This window comes from Nicotiana tomentosiformis, chromosome 7, assembly GCF_000390325.3.
Source record: "Nicotiana tomentosiformis chromosome 7, ASM39032v3, whole genome shotgun sequence".
Classification (NCBI taxonomy): domain Eukaryota; kingdom Viridiplantae; phylum Streptophyta; class Magnoliopsida; order Solanales; family Solanaceae; genus Nicotiana; species Nicotiana tomentosiformis.
Window position 1 is genome coordinate 38547987 of NC_090818.1, and position 7222 is coordinate 38555208.

Genomic DNA, 7222 nt, shown 5'->3' on the forward strand with positions numbered 1-7222 from the left:
AAAACCTCATCTCGTACTGGGCCACAGACATGCCATCTTGCCGAAGATGCTCAAACCGTCTGCGCAGCTCCTCCATGTGAGACTGCGGCACGAACTTATCCAAAAAGAGAAAAGAGAACTCCTGCCATGTAAGTGATACTGTACCGACCGACCTACACCTCTCATAAGCCTCCCACCATCTGAAGGCAGTCCTAGAAAACTGAAAAGTAGTGAACAAGACCCCCATTGGTCTCCAGAATACCCGTTGTCTGAAGCATCCGCTGGCACTTATCCAGATATCCTTGAGCATCCTCTAACTCAGCACCACTAAATGATAGAGGTCGAAGCCGGCTGGGCTGGTAGTGCCCCAGGTATCTGAAGTCCCTACACTACCTGCTCTAGAGTACGAGCAATAGGGGTATGAGTACCTCCCCCATCCTGATAAGTGGCAGGTGCGGCCTGAGCCGAAACCACCTGAGCAAGGCCAGTGCAAACTATCAATATGTGGGCCAAAGCCTTCTGAAGGCCTGGAATCACAATGGGCACAGCTGGTGCCTGAGCTGGTCCTGTCGGCTCAGCTATGTCTAGAATCTTCTCCCGAGCTGGAGTAACTGGTGGTGGTGCTCCAACTGCTGTACGAGCTACACCTCGACCTCTACCTCAGCCCCGGCCTCTACAACGGCACCGACCTCTCGCGGCCCTAACTGGTGGCATGGGTGGCTGACCGTCCGATCCGGTAGTACGTGTCCTCACCATCTGTGAGATAATAGAATAACATAACTTTAGTTCCCAGAATTAACAAATTCGCACGATAGAGCACAAGAAAGTTAAATTTTCTTAAGGGTTCGGCAGCCTCTCGAATATAAGTTCAAATGTCTCTGTACCGATCCACAAGACTCTACTAAACCTGCTCATGACGTGTGAGACCTATGTAACCTAGGCTCTGATACCAACTTGTCACGACTCAAAATATCACTTATCGTGATGGTGCCTAACTCAATACTAGGCAAGCCGACAATCTCAATAAACCACCATATATTCTAAATTTGAAAACATAATATTTAAATTCAGCGGAAAAAATCTCACAAATACAGATATAAACACTCCCAAAACCCAGTGTCACTGAGTACATGAGCATCTAAATGAATACAAAGTCTGACTGATAAATACATTGTCTGAAAATATAAAATAGTACAATAACTGAAGGGAATAGAGACAAGGTCAGCGGACGCCAAGCAGCTACCTTGATAGTCTCCAACTGGTAACACACTGAGGTCCAACAGTCGTCGTGTCCGGAAGCTCCTGGATCTGCACACGAGGTGCAGAGTGTAGTATGAGTACAATCGATTCAATAAGTAACAAGACTAACCTATACTACTGGTCACTAATCGTTCGGTCACTGGTCACTAATCGTACAGGAAAGACCTCCTGTACTACTGGTCACTAATCGTTCGGTCACTCGGTATTGTTTATGGCCAATCTAGCCCAGGGATATTCCATCCTATATATATACACACATCAACTGACAGGCAGTCACTTAGTACCGTATAAAGCCAATCCAGCCCTAGGGTAATTTATTCCCAAATATAAATGATACAGACAAGATCCATGTCCAAGGAAAATTCATCACAATATAAATAAGTAAGGCAAGTCCATGCCCTGGGAAGTCCATCCCGAATATATATATATATATATATATATATATATATATATATATATATATATATATATATATATATATATTCATCTACGCTCACTGGGGGAGTGTACAGACTCCGGAGGGGCTCCTTCAGCCCAAGCGTTATATAAAGCCGATATGGCCTTCTGCATGCGGGCAGCCCCGATCCATATAATGATAAATCCTATAAGGCCTGCTGAAGGCGGGCATCCCCATTCCATATAATATATATATATATATATATATATATATATATATATATATATATATATATATACTATAAGGCCTGCTGCAGGCGGGCAATCCTGATCTCATAAATACCCTCACAATGGATGAACATGATTGAGTATGAAATATACATTTTCAAAACAATTAAATGCAACAGCAACACAACCCTGTGAGTCCCAAAATATCGGCACATAGCCTAATCATGATCTTTAATACGAGTCTCAGCTCAATTTCCTAACACGTTGAGAATATACGAATAATAACATGATTATTAAATTTTACAACTTCACAAGATTTATTCAAGCCATAATTTCGATGGTGCACGTCCACATGCTCGTCACCTGTCATGTGCGTCACCTCCAAACAATTTATATCATACCAAATTCGGGGATTCATACCCTCAGAACAAAGTTTAGAAGTGTTACTTATCTCAAACCGCGCAATTTCTTACTCCGTTGTGCCCTTGCCTCGCGAATTGGTCTCCGAAAGCCTCGAATCTAGTCATAATTAATTCGATTCAGTCAATACAAATCATTGGAATTAATTCCATATGAAAATACTAATTTTCCAATAAAAATCTGAAATTTAACTCAAAATTCGCTCGTGGGACCCACGTCTCGGAACCCGAGAAAAGTTACAAAAAATGAACGCACGTTCAACCACGAGTCTAACCATATAAATTTTACCAAATTCCGACATCAACTCAATCTCCAAATCATCAAATCTTATTTCCAAATCCCTAGGCCCAAATTACCGATTTATACCTCAAAAACATGTAATCTAATCGGGTTATTCTATGATAATTCAATATTATAGATTATAAATTATCACAAGTAACTTACCTCAAGTTTCCCGTGAATTCTCTCTGAAAATCGCTCGAAGTACCGTGCTTGAAGGTCCAAAAATGGCAAAACTCGGAACCCCTTCGAAATGTATACTGTCTAGGGGTTCCACACCTGCGTCTCACTAAGCCGCTTCTGCAGTCTCACAGGTGCGAGACTCCAACCGCTTCTGCCACTTTCCCCGCTTCTGCGGACTCGCTTCTGCGAAGAAGCACCCGCTTCTGCGATTTTGCCCAGCCTCCCTTGCCTCCTCATCTGCGAACTTGGTGTCGCTTCTGCTAGATTATGTCCGCTTCTGCGGGCTTCCCGCTTTTGGGATGCCAAGCTAGCTTCTGCGAGCTTGCACCTATGAGCCAAATTCCGCAGGTGTGATTGCATTAGAAGGCAAAAATTTCCAGATTTTTTCCAAGTCCAAAATTTAGTCCGTTAGCCATCCAAAACTCACCCGAAGCCCCCGAGACCTCAACCAAATACACCAACAAGTCCTAAAATATTATACGAACTTAGTCGAAACCACAAATCACGTCAAAAAATGCCAAACCACGAATCATACCCCAATTCAAGCCTAATGAAACTAAGAACTTTCAACTTCTACATTCGATGCCGAAACCTATCAATCAAATTCCAATTGACCCCAAATTTTGCACACAAGTCATAAATTATATAATGGACCTATAAAAAATTTCAGAACTGGATTCCGACTCCGATATCAAAAAGTCAACTCCCCGATCAAACTTCCAAACTTAAATTTCTATTTTAGCCATTTCAAGCCTAATTTAGCTACGGGCTTCCAAATAATTTTCCGGACATGCCCCTAAGTCCAAAATCACCATACGGAGCTATTGGAATCATCAAAACTTTATTTCGGGGTCATTTACATATAAGTCGACATTCGGTCACTATTTTAACTTAAGCTTTAAACCTTGGAACTGAGTGTTCCAGTTCATTCCAAAACCTTACCGGACCCGAACCAATCACCCCGAAAAGTCACATAACAACTTTAAAGCATAAATTGAGCAGTAAATGGGGGGAACAGGGTCGTAATACTCAAAACGACCGGTCGGGTCATTACAAACCTATGGTTTGGTGATGAATTTTCTATTCAAAATCGCCTGTAGGCCAAGATTTAATGGAAATATGGTGAAAAATGGGTGAAATACCTTTTTTAAAATGTATTAATGTCTGTGCGTCAGGTCTTCATCGCGTTCGCGAAGGACCTGCATCGTTCGCGATGTGCAGCGGCCAAAATGACCTATGCGTTCTCGAGTTCTCCCACGCGTTCCCGAAGGTTATTCCACCCAGTCCTTCACGTTCGCGAGCTAGTGCTCGTGCTCGCGTAGAAGAAATCACTGATCCCCTTCCCATGTCCAAAGCCTACGCATTCGTGAGAAGCTGGTCACATTCGCGAAGGGTAAGTCCCTCATTGATCCGCATTCGCAACCAAGCTATCACGTACGCAATTAAGGAAATTCACCCCAACCCAGTTTACTCTTCGTGATCGTGGAAGTATCTTCGCAATCGCGAAGAAGAAATCACCAAATGACAGCAGAAGCTAAAGAAAACCAGAATTTTCTAAGTCCGAAACACCCGTAGCCTATCTGAAACTCTCCCGAGCCCTCAGGGCTCCAAACCAAATATGCACACAAGTCCAAAATTATTATACAAACTTGGTCGCATGATCAAAATACCAAAATAACACCTAGAACTATGAATCGGACACCAAAACGAATGAAATTTTCAATAAAACGTAAGAACTTTCATTCTAACAACTGGACGTTTGAATCAAGTCAAATCAACTCCGTTTTCCACCAAATTTTACAAACAAGTCATAAATACAATTATGAACCTATACCAAGCTTTGGAACCAAAATTGGGACCCGGTAGCAATAAAGTCAAACTTCGATCAAATTTATAAATTCTGTAAACCTTTAAACTTCAAATTTTAAACAAATTATAATAAATCAAGCTAGGGACCTCCGAATTCGATTCGTGGCATACGCCCAAGTTCCAAATCATGATACGGACCCACCAGAACCATCAAAATATGGATTCGGTTTGTTTTCTCAAAATGTTTACCGAAATTAACTCAAATGTGTTTTAGGGTGCGATTTCACACTTTAATCAGTTTTTCACATAAATATCTTCCAGAAGAATACACAGACTATCCATGCAAATTAAGGAAGGTTAAAAGAAGCTATTTGAGGTTTCGCAACACAGAATTAAGGGTTGAAACTCTAGATGACCTATCAAGTCATCACATTGAGCCTTATGTTATAACCCACAAAATGAAAAATATCCTTAGTGACCAAATTTTGAGATTTAAAATAAACTCTTTTTTCATTCAAACCTTTTAACCCAAAGCCAAAAGAAAATAAAATGCTTTATACAAACTCCATTTTGTATGGAATAGAGAAAAAGGAGAAGAATATATGTGTATATTCTTTTATTTGCAATAGAAAGGGGGTTGTACCAAGTTAAACCCTCGTAATAGTCTCTTACTCTTGTATAAATTCATCCAGTCTATAGAATGAAGTCAAGAAAAAGTTAAGTCCCTCTAAAAATATTCCTATATCCTACCAGCCCTTAGCCTAACATTAGAAGCCAATAAAACTCCTAAAAGATTCTAAAGTGAGCATTGATCAACATTAATGGAGATTGACAAGAAAGGCAAGCCTATGGTTTATTGAAAATAAATGATTTTAATATTCTTAGTTTTGTAAAATTCTAACTTTATGCCTCTATATTTGCAAATCTAAATAGTCTATTGTAATGAATCTGTAACGACCCAGCCGGAATTTAAGATCCATTCGGCAGCATAAGGTCTTGAACATCTTCATATTATGTTTATTGACTTGCGTACATAGTTGAATTCAGTTACCGGATGATCCGTAGTGATTTGGGACACTTAGTCCCCAAAACAGAAGCTTAAGTCTTAGGATTTTTTATCATAGTCAGAACTATGTGAAGACAACTTCGGAATGGAATTCTGTTGGTTCCGTTAGCTCCGTTGGGTGATTTTCGACTTAGGAGCATGTCCGGACTGGGAATTTGAGGTCTGTAGCAGATTTAGGCTTGAAATGGCAAAAGTTAATTTTTTGGAGATTTTGACCGGAAGTGGACATTTTGATATCGGGGTCGGAATGTAATTCCGAGAGTTGGAACAACTCCGTTATGTTATTTGGTACTTGCCTGTAAAATTTGACATCATTCTGGGTTGGTTAGATTGGTTTCGGCACGAGTTTTCAAAGTTGAAAGTTTTGGAAGTTCATAAGTTTGATTTGTGGTGCGATACGATTTGTATTTTTAGTGTTGTCTGATGTGATTTGAGACCTCGAGCAAGTCCGTGTTAGGTTATGGAACTTGTTGGTATGTTTAGACGGGATCCTGGGGGCCTCGGGTGAGTTTCTGATGGGCTACGAGTCATTTCCCCCTATTTTGAATTATTGTTATCTGTCATCTGGTTTCCTTCATCGCGTTCGCGTCCTTGCCTTTACGTTCTCGTAGGGTTATTTTGGAGGGTGAAATATTTCCTCTTCGCGTTCGCAGTCACCCTCTCACGTTCGTGAAGTTCTGCCACCCCCTTCGTCGTGTTCGTATTCCCTATCTCGCGTTTGCGAAGTGCAAACCAGGCCCTGGGCACTGGTGATCATTTTTCTCTTCGCGTTTGCATAGCTATTCCATTACACTCTTCGCGTTCACGTACTACTTCACGCGTTCGCGAAGAGCAGTCGTTGGGCCATCATATATTTCCTTTCCGTGTTCGCGAACGTGTTGTCGTGTTCGTGAAGAACAACTGGGCAGCTTTTGTTTTTCTTCTTCGCGAACGCGTCCCTTTCTCTGCATTCGCGATGCACAAAACACCTGGGCAGAATATAAAATACTCTATTCCAAGGGTTTGCCATTTTCACCATTTTTGGAGTTCTAGAGCTCGGTTTTGAGCGATTCTTTGTGGGTTTTTCAAGCAAATCGATTGGGTAAGTGTTCTTCACCTAGACTTTAATATATTCCATGATGTTATCTTTATTTTTATCATTTAATTTATGTTTTGAGTTGAGGAAAATGGTAGTTTTTGAAGAAAATTTCCAAAACGAAAAATCATGATTTGAGGGACGAAATGGTATCGGAATTTGATAATTTTTGTATGGTTGGACTCACATTGGAATGGGTATTCGGGTTTTATAAAATTTTCTGGGTTCCGAGGTGCGGGCCCGGGGGTCGACTTTTGGACCGATTTTTAGATTTTGATAAAGATTGAGACTTTATGATCCGGAATAGTCTCTTATGAGTTTTATTTGTGCTTTGAAATTATTTTGATTAGATTTGAGCCGTCTGGAGGTCATTTCACTCGAGAAGTTCATTTTTGAGTATTAGTTTGTCTTCTTTGAGGTAAGTATCTTGTCTAACCTTGTGTGGGGGACTTCCCCTTAGGATTTGAGTCTTCTATGTTGATTGTAGTCCGTGTACACGAGGTGACGAGTGCGTGCACAGACTTATT